This window comes from Theobroma cacao, chromosome 3 (assembly GCF_053813885.1).
Source record: "Theobroma cacao isolate CCN51 chromosome 3, ASM5381388v1, whole genome shotgun sequence".
NCBI lineage: Eukaryota > Viridiplantae > Streptophyta > Magnoliopsida > Malvales > Malvaceae > Theobroma > Theobroma cacao.
Window position 1 is genome coordinate 5,451,563 of NC_142641.1, and position 20,607 is coordinate 5,472,169.

General features: G+C 32.6%; 1 long non-coding RNA gene across 1 annotated transcript; it reads right to left on the reverse strand.

Moving 5' to 3' along the window:
- Nucleotides 1-6,357: 6,357 nt before the first annotated feature.
- On the reverse strand, nt 6,358-8,267 carry LOC148763521 (uncharacterized). The gene is made up of 3 exons (XR_016025565.1): nt 8,175-8,267; nt 7,445-7,518; nt 6,358-6,576 (listed from the first exon to the last, which is right to left on the reverse strand). It is a non-coding gene; the product is annotated as an uncharacterized LOC148763521 (long non-coding RNA).
- Nucleotides 8,268-20,607: the final 12,340 nt, after the last annotated feature.

The following is a 20,607-nucleotide window of genomic DNA, read 5'->3' on the forward strand; positions in this document are numbered from 1 at the left end:
AGTGTGTAAGAAAAAAATTATATGCAAATCTTTAATCAATCATTAAAGTGCACACACCAAAGAGCATAGAAATAAGGAAGTCACAATTGAACAATAAGACAAAAGTCCCTTAGTTTATTAATGAAGAGTTAGTCAGCTAAGATTTAAATCAAAGGTTGGTGGGCTGAAGAATATTGAAAAATAGAACTAACTTAGTCGACCAAGGAATGAGTTAGTCGACTAAGTGCACACTGCCAGAATTGCTAGAAACTGAGAACAAAAGACAGAGACGACTTAGTCTACTAAGTTATCTGTTAGTCGACTAAAAGCATTCTACCTGCAAGTTTGAATTTTGCACTAAAAGACAGATTAATGGCTAGAACCAACTCCTAACTGTTTTTAATGGCCAGAAAACTGTCAAATTTCCATCAAAGTTGTTTCTCCAAGTATAAAAGAAGGTTCTAACGGCTATAAATAGAAGATAGAAGGCTTTCAAGCAAAAAAAGCTCAAAAACCAGCAAAAATCTCTTTGTACTTTACTGCACTCAACGCCCATTTTTGTAGTTATGTTTTGCACTTCAACTTGTACCACTTAGATCAATTTTGTGATCATAGATACATTTCTATTTCATTTCTCTTTATGTTCTTAGAGTGAAAGGGTCACTCTAAGGGGTTCAATCAAGCTAGAATTGCTTGTTTAGATAAAGGTTCCAACTTAGCCTTGAAAAGTTAGGTATGGGTTATAGTTGAGTGCTAGAAAAACTATTGTGAAACATTTTGGCTGAACTAGGTAAAAGCCATTGTAAAACTTGGTGAAAGCTTGTGAATTTCACCGGTTCTTAGTGGATTGGTTGGAGAATCCTTGGTTGGATAATCAAAGTAGTGGATGTAGGTCTTGGACCGAACCACTCTAAATTCTACTGTCTTATTTACTCTATTTTTGTTTTATTTTCATTCTTTCTTTTATCTTGCATTTGTCTACACTTAGAGACAATTTTTGAAAAAGCCAAATTGTGCTATTCACCCTCCCTCTAGCACATTTAATTGAGACCAATAGCTACCTATAAAGGCCCATGTAGGATGGCTCTCCTAGAACTAGTAGAGTTAAGGAAACAATTAGATGAGTTGATCTAAGTTAAATTCATTCGACCTCCAAAAGTACCTTTTGGGGCCCCAATACTTTTCTAGAAAAAGAAAAATGGAAGTTTACAGTTATAAGTGGATTATTAGGCTCTGAACAAAGTCACAGGAATGAATAAATATCCAATTCCTCTTATAGCAGATCTTTTTGACCAGTTAAGTCGTGCAAAGTACTTCTCTAAATTAAATCTAAGATTGAGCTACCATTAAGTAAGAGATGTCTATGGAGATGAACCAAAAACCACTTGCGTGACATGGTATGGAGCATTTGAATTTCTTGTTATGCCTTTTGGACTAACCAATGCTCCCACCATTTTGTGCACAATGATGAATAAGGTTTTCCATGATTATTTGGGCAAATTCATGGTAATCTACTTGGATAATATTGTGGTGTACAGTTTAACCTTAAAAGAGTATTTAAGGCACTTGCTATAGGTCTTCCAAAGGTTGCATGACAACCAATTCTATGTGACAAGAGAGAAATGCACATTTGCACAAACCCAAATTCAGTTCCTTGGACATATAATTGAACAAGGTACATTTGGATGGATATGTAAAAGGTGAAGACTATCAAAGAGTGGCCACCCTAAGAATACAATTGAGCTTTGCTCATTTTTAGGGCTAGCCAACTATTATCAAAGATTTGTGGAGGGGAATTCAAAAAGAACGGTGGTACTTACAAAGCTATTTAGACAGGGACAAAAATGAGACTAGACACCTCAATGCCAAGAAACTTTTGAAGATTTGAAAAAAGTGATGATGCAGATCCTGTCTTAGCACTCACAGATATTGAAAAACCTTTCGAGATATAGACAAATGTGTCAGACTTTTCTCTTGAAGGGTATTATTACAAGATGGACATCTAATTGCATTGGAGAGTCAAAAGCTGAATAAAGCTATAAAGAGATACACGATGCAAGAAAACAAGCACTTAACTATGATTCGTTGTTACAAGTGTCGCGACACTAGTTATTAGGGTCTCAATTCGTGGTTAAGACAAATAATGCTACAGTTAGTCACTTTCTCACTTTGTCAAAATTTACAACTAAACAAGTAAGATGGCAGAAGTTCTTAATCGAGTTTAATTTCCCTTCGAACAGAAGTTCGAGGAGGCTAATCAAGTGGAAAATGCCCTTAGCAAAAAGTTTGATTTCCCAGCTCTCAAAGTTATAGCTTTGATCGTAATCAGCAGAGTAACTACAGATATTCGCAACATTAATGAAGAGAACTTAAAAAGAAACCCCCAAGCCATTGCCATCATGAAATTAGTGGAGAATGGGAAATCTAAGTATTTTTGAGTGGAAAATAGACTCTTACTAACAAAAAGGCCACGAATATTTGTTCCAAGAGCTGAAGAGTTAAAACAAAAATTGATGCTGGAATGTCATTACACTCAATGGCAAGACATCCAGGTTGGCAACGCATAATGACATTATTAAAACAAGGTTACTATTGGCCCCATATACTGCAAGATATGGTGGATTATATCAAGACATACTTTATTTGCCAACAAGACAAAGTGGAGAGACAGAAGCCGACAGGAATGCTTGAACTACTACCAGTACTGAGCAGGCTGTGGGAAAGCATTTCTCTTGATTTCATAATAAGGCTTCCTAAGGTGGGAGATATAACAACAATTCTGGTGGTAGTGAATTGTTTTTCAAAGTATGCTACATTTATTGTAAAGCCGGATCTTATAAAATACTATTCATGACATACATGTGATGATAGCATGATTGCATGCTAGGAGAGTCTTGAAAAATTTACAAAAGTTGGTATTGTACCTAGAGGTACAACAAAGTTTATTTAATCCTCGAACTAGATCAAATAGGAATTTTAAGGTGAGATTAAGAGTTTCATAGTTCATGGATGACTTAAAATGGTAATTTGGAGTTTGAAGATCAATTTGGAGTCAAATCGGAATTTTCACTACCTAGGGGCAAAATGGTCATTTGCCACCTGGGAACAAAATGGAAATTTTAGAAAAGATTGTTTTGACCCCATTTGACTTATTGGAGTATGATTTGAGGTTTAGAAGTGAAAAATTTTAATTTCGGTATAATTTGGAGTAAAAGGGTAAAATGGTAATTTTGCCATTTCAGGGGCAAAATTGTAATTTTCCACCACCAGGATATTTTTCCAGCACATGGTCTTCCTTTATCTTCATCTTTGACCCTTGACTAATCATGTGGTGGAGATAAAATGTTTAAATTTTTAAAATTTTAAAAACGGACCAATGACATGATGCCACGTGTCATACCTTTATTAATTTATTATTTTCCTTTTTAAAAGGCACAAAAATCAGCTCAGCTTCCACCCCATGGCCGGCCGAACCAGCAAGAAGAGAGAGAAAACAAAAACAAAACCCTAGAGAGAGAAAATCAAAGAAAAAGTGTGAATTTTCAAGGAAATTAAGTGAAAAAGGTGAGATTTTTCTATTAAGCTTGAGTTTTCTTATTCCCAAGCATTTCTCTTTATTTTCCATGATTAAATTACATGTTTTCATGATGAATTCAATTCTGAAAAAATGGGTTAGGAGAGAGAAAGTTGTTGGATTTATTTGATTTTAATTTATGTTAGTGTTTTTAGTTAGTTTAGCATATTTAGAAACAAAACAATAAGAAAAGAATTTATTTTCTCCCCCAACCATTAATGGCTGAATTTACCATGTAGTGAGTGAGGATGAGTTTGATTTTATTCTAGGAGAATTGGTTAAGGAATAATGAATTATGAGTCTAGAAAAATAATGAAAATTTTCGGAGCAAAAATACAAATTTTTACCCACTAGAGGTATTTTCGTAATTTACTATCGAGACTGATAATTTGCACCACACTAAGGGACATTAAGTTAATTTGGGTGCAATTGAGGTATAGAAACTGAAAAGAATTAAATTGGAGTTTAAACGGACGCGTTAGGAATTTAATCGGGTGATAAGACGAATTAGGCCAATACCGGGTTTAGATAGTTACCAGTGCATTTTTGCATTTCATATCATGCATTGGTAGTCTAAATTAGTTTAATTTTGATTTAGTACCAACTTGGTGAAATTCTCGATTTTGTACTGTGTCAAGGTGGTGAGTCCTCCGATAAAGGCAAGGAAATTGCATCCGAGGACCAGTAAACAGAGTGCTTCAAAAGTCTGCATTCTAGACATTGTGAGTAAACTTATTGTCATTTTAATTATCTAGGGTGGTTTTTAGATGCTTTCATGAATTCTATGAAAAAAGAAATTTAAAAAGGTAAATTTTCATGTTTTATGAATAAATGTGTTTCAATGAAATTAATTTATAAATTGTTTTGAAATTAATAGTGATTTTGAAAAATAGAGTACACGGAGACTGTTAATTGTGGCAGTTTGATTGTTTAAATTAACTGGCTTATGATAAATCGAGCATGATTGGCTAGTTGGCAATTGTATTGAAATGCGAATTGTTTGGTTGCCTTGAAAAACTGCGAATTACAAAATTGCCATATCATGTTATTGAGTTTTATTATATGGTGGATTATATATTAATTAATCACTGCAGTAGGGGGTTTCTGTGGACCAGCCTTTAGAGGGGCACGGTAAACCCCATTATATTCTTACCTCGAACGGAAAGGCGCGTAGGGTATTTCCTGGGGTAAAGTTTAGGGTTCACTTCATGCTAAACCACCACGTGAGGGGGAACTCAGCCAACGCCAAGGAACGACTATGTTTTCAAAACAAAAACATGATTTATGTGAAATGTGAATTTTAATAACCTTGGCGATCTCGGTAGGATGCCTCGGCCAAGGTGTCCCCGAGAATGGATTTATGGCACAAGCCTAGATTTTTATGACATTCATAAGCCTCTTTACGTGTTTTGAACAAAATGTGTTCTAATGCTATAACCCAGTTTATGATGATTTACTTTATTGTCTCGATGTACTCAACTCTAGATATTTATGATGATGTCTGTTTACTCATTGGGATTTTATAATCTCACCACCCTCCTTTCCACTCATTTCAAGTTCAGTATAGACTGTAGATAGCTGATCTCATCGAGGACTACAGTGGGATCTGCATTTTCCAAACTGTAGGTTCACAGTCCTCTTTACTTTTGTTTATTCGGGGGCCCTCTTGTTATTGTAAATTAAATTAAATATTTTGGCTTACTGTATTTAAGTATGTATAAATTTATTTAGCTTTTACGCTATAAATATTGTTTTATAAGAAAATAGAATATTTTACTTAATATTTTTTTTATTTTCTTATTATATTCAAATAACCATAATTTCGTTTTAAATGAAGATTTTAGACTTTTAAATTCATTTTGAATATGAATTATCTGTTTTGTACTTGTATATTACGTTTTAGCCAGTTTCGAAATCTTTGAAAAAAATGACCAAAATACCCCTGTGAGATGAAAAAAATTAATATTTTATTTGTTTAAAGTTGGAAACAGCTTAAAATCTTTTAGAACACGATATTTGACAATGGTTGCTCACAAGGGAATAGAGAAACTGATAGTAAAGCCTTGCGGGGTTTCGGGTTCACATTCCGAGCAATGAGTGTCTACCGAGACACCGCGGCGGTTGTCACGGGCTCGAGGGGAGTACCGGGTCGTGACATTTATCCTAATACAAAAGTTTGTCTTTGCAAAAGTAACGACCTGTACAGTTTTCAAACATATGGTAAAGTACTAGGGCATACATAAAACCATTATCAACATCAGAAATCCGCAATTTATTGGTTTATTTTAAAAAAAGCTTTTCAAGCTATTAGAGTTAAAACTCAACATCTCTTATAGTTATCATCTATAGACAAATGGTTAAACAAAATGCTTCAACAAACTACTGAAGGAATATTTATAGCACTTCATGTCACGACCCGGAACTCCCCATCGGGCCCGTGACAACCGCCGCGAGGCCTCGACAGACATTCTTCACCCCGAATGCCGATTGAAACCCCGCAAGGCTTAGCATCAACTTCTGCATTTCCCCGGTGAGCAACAATTATTAAATCTCGCATTTCAAAAAAATCATAAGTCATTTTTAAATAAGAACAATAAAATATTATTCTCTGGCTCACAGGGGTATTTTCGTAATTTTTCATCAAAAATCTCAAAACATGCTAAAAATGTAGTAGGTAAGCAGAAAATATATATTTAATGATTTAAAAACAATTAAGTATCTAAAATGTTCATTTGAAAGCAAATTGTTGACAACTAGTACTATTCAAAAATAATAAATAAAATATCATATTTTCTCATAAAATAAATTTTTATAGAAATATTCGTAAATAATTTTTCGCACATGAAAGTAAAGTAAAAATTGTATGAATAGAAATACAGATAACCAAAATATAAGTTTTGATCTGCAATGACACGTGGGCTCCAATTGACCAAGATGATGTAAGACTGTGAACTCTTACTTTCTATAATGCAGTTCCGAGCTTAGTTCTCGTCCTACTCGACTATCTACAAACTGTCCTGAGCCTGAAAAATGTATAGGAAGAAAGGGTGAGATTTTATAATCCCAGTGAGTAAACAGATACCATCAAAAGTATCTAAAGCCGAGTAAATTGAGACAATTAAAATAAGTCATCATATTGTAATCTCATTACCTTTCAATTCATTCCAACCAAATAAAATCAATCCATATAAATCGAGTAATCAACTTGGCTTATGAATTTCTTAAAACTTTGGCTCGTGCCAAAACTCATACTCGGTGATACCTTGCGTAGGGCATCTAACCGAGTCTGCCAAGGCTGTTAAAATTTTGTATACACTTAAAATATATTTTAGTTTGAGAAAAATACAGTCGTTCCTTAGCGTTGGCTGAGTTCCCCTTCACGTGGTGGTTTGGCGTGAAGTGAACCCTAAGCTTTACCCCAGGAGATACCCTACGCGCCTCTCCGTTCGAGGTAATAATATAATGGAGTTTACCGTGCCCCTCTAATAGGCTGGTCCACGGAACCCCCTCTGCAGTAAATAATTAATATATAATCCACCAATCAATAAAATTCATTCTAACATGACATGGCAATTTATCGCAACCTAGCCTCTCAAGGCTGAATACACAGTATAAATAATTCTAACACTAAAATCAGTTTAGCCATTCATGCTCATTTATTATCATAAGCCATTCAATTCAAAACCATAAATTTGCAACACAAGCAGGCAGTCTCCAATTACTCTATTTTCAAAACCAATATTCGATTTTCCAGAAAATTTATAAAATCATTTTATAAAATTACAATTTCTCTTAAAACATAGCAATTTACCATTTAAACCCATTTTCCATAAAATCACACAGTTGTATAAAACTACTCTAGATAATTAAGACGATAATAAGTTTACTCACAGTATTAGGAGTAGAAATACTCCTATCTTCCGCCCTCGGGTGCAGTCTCTTACCCGAAACAATTGACTCACCACCTATCCATAATCCATGATACAAAATTCAATAAATTGTGTCAATTTATCATAAATTATTTCAGGCTCTTATCCATGCGTATGCACTAGATAGGATTTGAATTGTCTAGACAATCGCTTAATTGCGGTGTCCGACCTAACTCGCCTATACACGGTGTAAATTCCTAAAATCCCCAATTCGACCCCAATTCCATCCATTTCAGTTTCAATTATCCAATTATATACACAATACCTTAATGACTGTGAATTTGGTCCAATTTATCAGTCCGAACTATAAATTACGCTTTTACCCCTAGTGGGTAAAAATTTCAATTTATTGCACCGAAAATTCCCATTTAATTTCCAACCTCATAATTCATCATTTTTCCACCCAATTCTCTTAAAATAAAGTCAACCCCATCCTCACATACCATTGGCTAGATTCGGCCTAGGGAAATTCATGGAGAAGATAAATATTTTTCTTGTTGTTTTACTCATAAACATGCTAAACTAACACTAAACACTAACATAGCTCAAAATCAAATTTATCTAACAACTTTCTCTCTCTAAACCCATATGACCAGAATTCAAATCATCCTCAAATCACATGATTCAACCATGAAAAATGATGGAAAATGCATGGGAAAGGTAAAGCACAAGACAAATTTAAGAAATGTTACCTTTTTTCACTTGATTTTTGAATTTTCAGTTATTTTCCCTTTAAATTTCTTGGCTAGGGTTTTATTTTCTCCTTTCTCTCTCTTGTTTCTTGCTTGGCCGAATGTTGAAGAAGAAGAATGGGTTATGGGCTGATTTTTTTATGCCTTTTTTATTGTTTAATGAAATAATATTATTTTATTCATATTTTAAATATTTTATGAATTCATTTTTTTTCTAGCCATCCACTTGTCCTACTTTTTCCACCATGCATTCCCTTTGACTTATCCAAGTCTTAAGTGAAATTTTCAGATTTTTCCAAAGTTTTGGTGGAGCAAATTTTTCAAAATTACACTTTTAGCCCCGAACTTTTTAAAAATTACATTTTTGCCCCAAAAATTGAAAATTTGCCATAATGCATAATTTGCACTCCTCATACTCATTTCACACTCCAAATAATTAAATTTGATCAAAATCCTTTTAAAAATTAAATTTTCGATTCCGGATGGCAAAATTACCATTTTACCCTTTTTCTCCAAATTATACCGAAATTAAAATCTTTCACTTCTAAACCTCAAATCTTACTCCAATAAGTCAAATGGAGCCAAAAATCTTTTCTAAAATTCCCATTTTGTCTCTAGGTGGCAAATGACCATTTTGCCCCTAGATAGCGAAAATTCCGATTTGACTCCAAATTGATCCTCAAACTCCGAATTACCATATTAAACCATTCTGTGAGTTTAAAATTCTTAATTTCATCATAAATTCTCTATTTGATCTAGTTCGAGGTTTAAATCAACTTTGTTGTACCTCTAAGTACAATACCGACTTTTGTAAATTTTTTTCGGGACTCTCCTAGCATGCGAACATGCTATCCATCACGTGTATGTCATGATAAATATTTTTATAGAGTCGGCCTTGTCATCTTCTCCCCCACTTGAATCAACCATATGATCTTTCTTCTTGACTGATTTCGACATCCGGCTAAATATTAATATTTTAAAAATTTTATCTTGTCTCCTTGGTACCTGAAATACCTTATTATGCCTCACTTGACTTCTGAATTGCCTTTTATCTCACAAATTCTCCTCTGATAAAATTATTATTATTTTATTGTTATTTTCTCACTTACGGAATATTTTATCCTAAACTATTCCTTTCGTCTCTTATCACTTTTAAACATTTTAATTGACTTCAATTTGCATTCGCTCAACTTTATTTATCACCATATCAAAGTATGGGGTATTTCAATCTCCCCCACTTAAATAGAATTCGTCCTCGAATTCCCGTCGATGTTGCGTTATCAATCTCCTTCTATGATCCTACTCCTTGTTCCTTCTATAAGGACATTCAATTTATTTACCTCGTTCACCTTCAGTTCAATTAAATGCTTTATTTATGGCAATTATCATCCTTTGGAACCGGATCAGTAATACTTTTCACAACCATGATCTCTTATATCTAGACACTAAGCATGCCTTTATCACCAATATTAAATTTGAACCATAACTTCACCTCAATTATACTGATTTCAATCACATATCATACTTACTTATGTATACCTAATCATCATTTTATTAATTCACTCCGTACCAAAATTCTCAACCTTGATTCATCCATCTTATATTGGTCCATACCTTTTCTTTATTAGAGTTCCATTAAGAATTTAAACAATCCAAGGTTTACCTTCAAAGTCATTCATAACTTTAATCGTTCATTACATGTTCGTTAACACTTTAGCTCACTGACCTCTCTAGACACTATTTCAAAATCTCTCAATTACTGATAACCATTCTTCACTTTAGTTAGTAAAATTATCAATTTCATATATACATAGATACATGCATTTTCAAATGTCAACATCTCTCTTTATATATAGGAATCCATGTGTTCACATGCCTTGGACTACATTCCCCCTTTATTCATCCGTATCCTAATCGTAGTTTCAATATAATAATTCTTATAGTGCATGTCAACCTTCTTATTATACTTGTGTATAACTTCATATCATTCATATCATTTCCAACCATATGTTTGAGTTTCCTTATACTATATATCATTCATCACAATGTCATCTCCATTGAAATATAATCTATTATGCGTGTATGCTTTATAATCCTATTGATGCCTTAAAGATTTATCTCAACTTGATCATTGCATCTCATGCAATACCACAATTCCTAAGAGTCATCCTTTTGTCCTTAATCATCTTTCATGCCTCTATATTACCTTGTATCTTTCTCGCATTACGATATGATTTGTCACTTAAGACTCGAACCCATTTGAATCATGTATGCCTTAAGCATTTTCGAATTCCAATTTCCATAATATATTGGGAAAGTTTCATTATCTGACTTCATTTTCAAGGTCAACTTCTATCATCCTTTGTTCCACTCCTTCATATGAACATAACATCATTCTTCCTTAACTAATTTATAAATTGTACTTGAAATTGTAAAACTTAAAACTAGATTCTCCTTAAGTATTTTTCAATATTAATACTAATATCACTCTCAGCTTACAGCTTCTTTTTTTATAATCACATAACTTAGTGCTTGCTTTAACGAGATCCAGAGCAAAACTTCTCTTGAGTATTTCCTTGGGAATATCTATCTTAAACTTATGTCTCACAGCATGTGATCCCTTAACTTGTGATTAGCCGTTAGGCTTCTCAGCAAGTTTTAAAAATTTTACGTTTCATACTTGCTGTGTATGATTATAATCTCTTCTCAAAGATGTTTATGTATTCCTAAAACACTTAATCTTAAAGATATATAAATACGTACTCATCCATTCAATCCCTAACTCATCTTCATAGGTTTCCAGGGTGCCACACAATTAGCCTCATATTGTTACTAACCCTTGTCATTTTACTATATCAAAATAGATATTACAAATTCTCGTAATGATATTCTATATAAACTGATTTTCTATACCAGTCTCGTAATTCTTCCTTCACACTTTCATTACTTGGTATCTCATCTCAATATAGTCATCTTAAGAATCTTTCAATTTTTTTTTTAATTATATGCCCATATACAACGCAATAAAGAATTTTTTTCAATTCATTTGGGTAAACATTCTCCAGAATATTTAAGACTCCTAGATAACAAAACACAATGACCAACAACCAAAATTCAATTTATAAGCTCATTATCGTGTCACTCTCATCTTACTCATGCATCATAGGCGTGAGGTATTCGGAGTATTACAGCGTTGAACAGTCAATGTTGAAGCACTGTAGTTATTAGAAATTTTCTCATCAAAGCTATTTGTCTGCTTTCAAAGTCACCACATCAATCATTCTCAACCAGTGGTTTCCCTTCTAGATATATATCATGAGTTCCATAAGTATAGGTACCTTCTATTTTCTTGTCATACACATTAAGCCAGATTAATACTTCCATCTCATGTCATCTTTTGACGTTTATCAACATTTATAAAATTCCACCTCAAAACATCCTTTCCATACAGTGTAATAAATTCATGATACATATACCACTCTACACATAAGTTGCTTACTATCTACAACTTTTCTCAAATTTATTGTCATCCCTATCCAATTATCTTATTTGTCTTATACTCCAGTAATCTTATTGACTTTCGGTATAATTAACTACGAAAATAGCTCAGCTTCCTCCTTACTTTATTCTCACAATCCTTACTGAATCAAAATTTTATATTCCTCATATTCCATAATTTAACTTCATTAGGTTATATTTGTGCCCAATTATTACCTCATAGTGTCATAACATCACTGAATAATCCCCTTCATGCTTAAATTACAATCATTAATGTAATCACATTATCCATTCCGAATGTCATTTATAACCTTATTGCTTCCTTCTATAACCTTCCTCAATAATTATATTACCAATTTATCCCTATCATACTAAAGATTCCCATATACCTTCAGTTACTTAAACAACCATTTTATAATACATTCTAGTCCTATACTTTAAAAGCCAAACTATTTTTACTTCTTTGTACAGATAATTATTATCTCTTTTACACAACATCTACTTAGAGTTAAGGTAGTGTAAAATCCTACGAAAATATTACATGTCCTTGGGATCATCATCTTAATCTGATCTTATCGGAAGATTCTACTCCGAGTCCTCTTAAAGATTCTCTTCCGGGTTTTCCTCCTCCTGAGATTTTTTTTTTTTTTGCTCCTCAATCCAGGCTTGTTGTATTCTCCTATATTCTTCATCACTCACCGGTGCAGCATTTCTTCCACAACCAGGAGGAAAATGTCGTACACCTGACACTTTTCTAAGGGGTTTACTTGCCACTGTTACTTTCTCCTTATCCTTTTCTGGTTGTCCCCTTACATTTCTCTCACAGCTTGGTGGAAAGTGTCAGACTACTGTCACACTCTTCCTAGAACGAATATATCCCCTTGCAATTTCTTCCCTCGTCCATTCTCTAGGGTGCTCTCAGGTTGTTCCGAAAGGAAATCTTGTTCAATTTTCGATGTATTGGAGCTACTCTCACTTTCAAAATTCTCGCTACTCTCGAAGCTCCTCTTATTATGAACCCATTCTGATAAGTTCTTAGGAATTCTATTATCAGGAATTCGGGATGGACCACCTTCCGAATCACCTGTATCAAGGTGCCATTTGCTTCTAGCCGTAGAATCTAGAGATCCCTCGCTATCACTATGAGAGGTATCGAGACTACCATCACTTCTAGACATGGTGTGTATGTCACCATTGCACCTCAAAACCTATATGCAATTAAATAGTAATTGTTTAATTATTTATACATCTCAAAAGTAGGTAGATTTCTATATGAAGATGCATACATACTATTCAATCTAACCTAACTTAAATTATCTTAACTTATCTTAACTTAACTGGACTTGGGGCCACGCAGTGTCAGTGTAGATTCCTTAAAACAACTTTAAAACCAGAGACTTTAAAATCCAAAGGTTTAAAATCAAAATATCTGATCTTTAAACCATGCTCTGATACCAATAAAATTTTCACGACCCGGAACTCCCCATCGGGCCCGTGACAATCGCCGCGAGGCCTCGACAGACATTCTTCACCCCTAATGCCGATTGAAACCCCGCAAGGCTTAGCATCAACTTCTGCATTTCCCCGGTGAGCAACAATTATTAAATCTCGCGTTTCAAAAAAATCATAAGTCATTTTCAAATAAGAACAATAAAATATTATTCTCTGGCTCACAGGGGTATTTTCGTAATTTTTCATCAAAAATCTCAAAACTTGCTAAAAATGTAGTAGGTAAGCAGAAAATATATATTTAATGATTTAAAAATAATTAAGTATCTAAAACGTTCATTTGAAAGCAAATTGTTGACAACTAGTACTATTCAAAAATAATAAATAAAATATCCTATTTTCTCATAAAATAAATTTTTATAGAAATATTCGTAAATAATTTTTCGCACATGAAAGTAAAGTAAAAATTGTATGAATAGAAATACAGATAACCAAAATATAAGTTTTGATCTGCAATGACACGTGGGCTCCAATTGACCAAGATGATGTAAGATTGTGAACTCTTACTTTCTATAATGCAGTTCCGAGCTTAGTTCTCGTCCTACTCGACTATCTACAAACTGTCCTGAGCCTGAAAAATGTATAGGAAGAAAGGGTGAGATTTTATAATCCCAGTGAGTAAACAGATACCATCAAAAGTATCTAAAGCCGAGTAAATGGAGACAATTAAAATAAGTCATCATATTGTAATTTCATTACCTTTCAGTTCATTTCAACCAAATAAAATCAATCCATATAAATCGAGTAATCAACTTGGCTTATGAATTTCTTAAAACTTTGGCTCGTGCCAAAACTCATACTCGGTGATACCTTGCGCAGGGCATCTAACCGAGTCCGCCAAGGCTGTTAAAATTTTGTATACACTTAAAATATATTTTAGTTTTAGAAAAATACAGCCGTTCCTTGGCGTTGGCTGAGTTCCCTTTCACGTGGTGGTTTGGCGTGAAGTGAACCCTAAGCTTTACCCCAGGAGATACCCTACGCGCCTCTCCGTTCGAGGTAATAATATAATTGAGTTTACTGTGCCCCTCTAATAGGCTGGTCCACGGAACCCCCTCTGCAGTAAATAATTAATATATAATCCACCAATCAATAAAATTCATTCTAACATGACATGGCAATTTATCGCAACCTAGCCTCTCAAGGCTGAATACACAGTATAAATAATTCTAACACTAAAATCAGTTTAGTCATTCATGCTCATTTATTATCATAAGCCATTCAATTCAAAACCATAAATTTGCAACACAAGCAGGCAGTCTCCAATTACTCTATTTTCAAAACCAATATTCGATTTTCTAGAAAATTTATAAAATCATTTTATAAAATTACAATTTCTCTTAAAACATAGCAATTTACCATTTAAACCCATTTTCCATAAAATCACACAGTTGTATAAAACTACTCTAGATAATTAAGACGATAATAAGTTTACTCACAGTATTAGGAGTAGAAATACTCCTATCTTCCGCCCTCGGGTGCAGTCTCTTACCCGAAACAATTGACTCACCACCTATCCATAATCCATGATACAAAATTCAATAAATTGTGTCAATTTATCATAAATTATTTCAGGCTCTTATCCATGCGTATGCACTAGATAGGATTTGAAATGTCTAGACAATCGCTTAATTGCGGTGTCCGACCTAACTCGCCTATACACGGTGTAAATTCCTAAAATCCCCAATTCGACTCCAATTCCATCCATTTCAGTTTCAATTATCCAATTATATCCACAATACCTTAATGACTGTGAATTTGGTCCAATTTATCAGTCCGAACTATAAATTACGCTTTTACCCCTAGTGGGTAAAAATTTCAATTTTTTGCACCGAAAATTCCCATTTAATTTCCAACCTCATAATTCATCATTTTTCCACCCAATTCTCTTAAAATAAAGTCAACCCCATCCTCACATACCATTGGCTAGATTCGGCCTAGGGAAATTCATGGAGAAGATAAATATTTTTCTTGTTGTTTTACTCATAAACATGCTAAACTAACACTAAACACTAACATAGCTCAAAATCAAATTTATCTAACAACTTTCTCTCTCTAAACCCATATGACCAGAATTCAAATCATCCTCAAATCACATGATTCAACCATGAAAAATGATGGAAAATGCATGGGAAAGGTAAAGCACAAGACAAATTTAAGAAATGTTACCTTTTTTCACTTGATTTTTGAATTTCCACTTATTTTCCCTTTAAATTTCTTGGCTAGGGTTTTATTTTCTCCTTTCTCTCTCTTGTTTCTTGCTTGGCCGAATGTTGAAGAAGAAGAATGGGTTATGGGCTGATTTTTTTATGCCTTTTTTTTTGTTTAATGAAATAATATTATTTTATTCATATTTTAAATATTTTATTAATTCATTTTTTTTCTAGCCATCCACTTGTCCTACTTTTTCCACCATGCATTCCCTTTGACTTATCCAAGTCTTAAGTGAAATTTTCAGATTTTTTCAAAGTTTTGGTGGAGCAAATTTTTCAAAATTACACTTTTGCCCCCGAACTTTTCAAAAATTACATTTTTGCCCCAAAAATTGAAAATTTGCCATAATGCATAATTTGCACTCCTCATACTCATTTCACACTGCAAATAATTAAATTTGATCAAAATCCTTTCAAAAATTAAATTTTCGATTCCGGATGGCAAAATTACCATTTTACCCTTTTTCTCCAAATTATACCGAAATTAAAATTTTTCACTTCTAAACCTCAAATCTTACTCCAATAAGTCAAATGGAGCCAAAAATCTTTTCTAAAATTCCCATTTTATCCCTAGGTGGCAAATGACCATTTTGCCCCTAAATAGCGAAAATTCCGGTTTGACTCCAAATTGGTCCTCAAACTCCGAATTACCATATTAAACCATTCTGCGAGTTTAAAATTCTTAATTTCATCATAAATTCTCTATTTGATCTAGTTCGAGGTTTAAATCAACTTTGTTGTACCTCTAGGTACAATACCGACTTTTGTAAATTTTTTTCGGAACTCTCCTAGCATGCAAACATGCTATCCATCACGTGTATGTCATGATAAATATTTTTATAGAGTCGGCCTTGTCATCTTCTCCCCCACTTGAATCAACCATATGATCTTTCTTCTTGACTGATTTCGACATCCGGCTAAATATTAATATTTTAAAATTTTTATCTTGTCTCCTTGGTACCTGAAATACCTTATTATGCCTCACTTGACTTCTGAATTGCCTTTTATCTCACAAATTCTCCTCTGATAAAATTATTATTATTTTATTGTTATTTTCTCACTTACGGAATATTTTATCCTAAACTATTCCTTTCGTCTCTTATCACTTTTAAACATTTTAATTGACTTCAATTTGCATTCGCTCAACTTTATTTATCACCATATCAAAGTATGGGGTATTTCACTTCATATAGATAAACTAGAAGAATTGGCCTAATCTATTAGATGTGGCTCAATTATGCTTCAATTCGCAAAGAAGGTTTGCCATGAACAAAACCCCTTTCGAGGTTGTCATAGGACAACAACCTAGATTTTCGCACTCCTCGATGGAATCTTATAGCGGAAAGAACCCTTGAGCATTTAACTTTGCTAAGAAGTGGAGACAAAATATTAAGATCACTCGAGCTTAACTAGAGAAAGCCTCCAACCAGATGAAGAAGTAGGTAGGTAAAGATTAAAAAGAGCAACATTTTAAAGTGGGGGACCTTGTGCCAGTGAAATTGGTACTTGAACAATTTAGATTTTTAAGAAAAAGAGATAAACGATTAGTACGAAAATATGAAGGCCTCGTATAGATTACAGCTATGGTGGGGAAGACCTCTTACAAGATTCATACACCCAAGTGGATGAAGGTACATCTAGTGTTTCACATCAACAACCTAAAACCATTCCATGTAGATCCAGTAGATGCAAGTAGGATTTAAGCCACGAAAGCTACCATCACCACCAAGCCACCATCACAATGTTGAGTAAAAGAGATTCTTGCACAAAAGACGGCCATAATCAACTGATGACCAACACAAGAGTATTTGGTGAAATGGAAAGGTTTAAGGACAGATGAAATCACCTAGGAGAAAGCAGCTGATTTTTGGTCCTTCAAGTAGAAGATTGAAGGGTTCCAAGTCACCCGATCAATGAAGATGTTCAACAGATTGAATGGGGGAGGATGTCACAAGCCAACCTTGCATAGGGTTATGACAAGGTAGAACTATCTAGGAGATTAAGTATTTTATTCCCTTAAGGGTGATGTTCTCATATTAAACATTGTAATGGCACTTGGTGACATCAATAGAAATGCTTGTTAAGTCTTTAAGGAGAAAACTCTTCAGGAAGGAAATGTCTCCATCTCACGCATTATAACGGCTCTTGGTGAAATACTTGTAAAACCTCGTAAACACTTTATAAAGGGTGAGTAGTCGATGGATTGTTGGCTGCGTCACTACTAAAGGTATGTCTGTAACAAACCATCTAGGGCTACCCCTATGGCCCGGCAATGGTGTGTCTTGATCCTTTCGTACTTATCTTGATATTAATAAAATGTTTTATTTATGTGGCTCTAGTGGTTGCGTATTTGGCATTCATTATGCCTTATGATTTCAATGTTGTGTTCTCTTAAACTAATTTGTGGCTATTATTGATATTTGTTCATATATAAACGAGTTATTGACATGTTTGTGTAAAAGCATCCATTTAAATGCTGTACAAACTATCGCATATTTAAGTGAAAAAGTGTAATTCATGACACTTGTTACCGTTCTCAAGGTGCCTTATTTGAGGCCGTAAATAACCTTCTTAAGCTTGTAGAAAAAATTAGGCTTGGTCTTGTCATAAAACTAGGGATTGCTTCATGTACAACAAAAATTATTACTCCATAAGAAACATTAAGAGATAGTAAAATCATAAAATCTCTTTCATATTTATCTTTTAAATATTATTTTTATTAAAATTTTTAAATATAAGATGAACTAAAATTCTACTAATAACTTCAAAAATTAATAAAAAATATAAAATCTCTTTTCTTTACTCTTATATTTCTAACTTTTATATAATTTTGATTTTTTTTCAAAATTCTTGGTCTCATTAAAACAAAGTTAAAAACACATTCTTTCTATTATTATAATTAAATTCATTTTTGTGATCATCACCATATATAAAGTATTTCATTTCTATTTGCCCTTTATTTTTTATTCTTACAAAATTATAAAATAAATATTTAAAATAGATTAAAAATAACTTTAATTGAAAAATCCATAAACTAAAAAAATAGCAATAATGCTAACTAAATACCTACTCTTAAACATATTACTAATTTATTACACCTTCAATAGATGTTATACATTATCGACTTTCTAAGTTGTAACTATAATTTATGGTGAATCACTAATAATGATATAAATAATTAAATATCAATTAATAAAAAATCAATAATAGTTTTTTTAAGGAGAAAATTGTTAATATCTGATAAAAATAATTTTAAATCAGTAAATGATTTTTAATTAATTTTTTTAAAAAAATTTATTATATTAAAAACCAAAATTAGAAGTATATCACTACGGAAAAACATGACCTTGAATAACTTAATTAAAGTTGATGATGACTTGAATAATCCATCTTAATCCAACTTTATTTAATTTTAAAATTCATAAACTTGAACACCAAATAACTTGATCCAAATAACTTGAACTCAAAATGACTTTGAACTTGAGATGATCAGAATCTAAAATCATCCAAACCAATATTGATTCGAACCAAGAAACAACCCAAGTTCAAAAATAACTTGTATTCCTTTCAACCAAAAATTACTCGACTTAAAAGTGATACGACCCACCCATCCAATTGGCACCTTTACTTCAAACTATTTAACTTCAATATTACTAGAAATATCTTTAAGGCATAATATCTAAAAAAATCTCTAAATTATTAAGAAAAATTCAAATAAACCTTTATACTTTTATTGCATTTAATCAAATCTTTATAATTTTATTTTATTTTAACCAAATAAACTCATACTTTTATTTTGAGTCAAAAAAATTCTTATAATTAATGATTATTTTAATTAAAATACCACTTGTCATTTTATGCCTTATAACGTAAATATAGCATGTTAATATACCATGATTAATGATGATGTGATATATTGATATATCATAATTCTGCTTTTTAATTAAATGTTCTGATCTCTGCTGGTTCTGTGCTATTTAATTTCATGTTAGATTCTGTTAACCTGTGTTCTTCTTCTCTTGCTCATTGCTTGCCATTTGTTCTCTTCTGTTGACATGCTTATTCGATGGGGTTCTGTTGTCTCATGGCATTTTCTTTTGGTATTCGGCTACTGCACCTTTGGTCCTTCGTTCTCATCTGTTGCTCGCGGATGGAAAGAAACGTGTTCTTGTGTCCTTTGTTCTCGCTAGTGTTTGTTCTTGGGTGATAATGAATTTTTACTTTTTTTTTTTTAAAAAGTGATATGTTAATTTGGTATGATAATATGATTATGTGATATTTTCTAAACCTCACATCAACAATATATCAATACCATATAGATATAAAATGACAAGTAATATTTTAATTATTAATAATTAGTCAATTATTAATTACAAGGACTTATTTGATCTAAAAAAAATATAAAAACTTAATTGAATGTAATAAAAAAATAAAAATTTATTTAAATTTTTTGACTAATTTAAAGGTTTTTTGGAGCATTCTATCTGTTCTTACTAAAAATTTCTGAAACCAGAAAATTGAGAAGTTTGAATGGCTCAAAAGCCTTTCATTGGAGAAATCATCATATAAACCCCTTTTTTATCACGTGATTACCATGGTCCAATAAATTATGTTTTGATACGTTATTTACAATTATCATATTTGTTAATATAATTATAGCAATTGTATAGCTCATAGGCTGAACAAGTATGAATGCAAGATTTCAAAATAAGAGAGACCATAGATAATATAACTCGAATATCATATTACAAAAAAAAAATTTGTATTCTAAATTGTGAATCACACACATACACACACATATATATATATATATATATATATATGAGATTTTTAATAATTTAAGAAAGAGCCAAGATAATAGTATTATCATCATAATTTAATAATACCATAATCCCATTGATATAACTTATAATCGGTATAATTGCAATAATTATGCTAAAAGTATTATCAATGTCATGAATGAATTCACACTTTAATAAATAATAACTTAAATAACATGTAAATCCTAAACACGATAAAATTGGATTATAATAAGAATTTCTATCTTCTCTAGCAAAGTCCTTGGTTAACCTTAAAGCCCTGTACAATACAGAGACCCACATGACAAAATGGGAGCCCACAAGTGAGGGGCTCCTTCAATTGGAGTAACCAAGAAGGGCCGGTGAGGGAAACGGTTTCTCTTAAGGCCTCCATGCTTTAGACTTCTTTTTCAA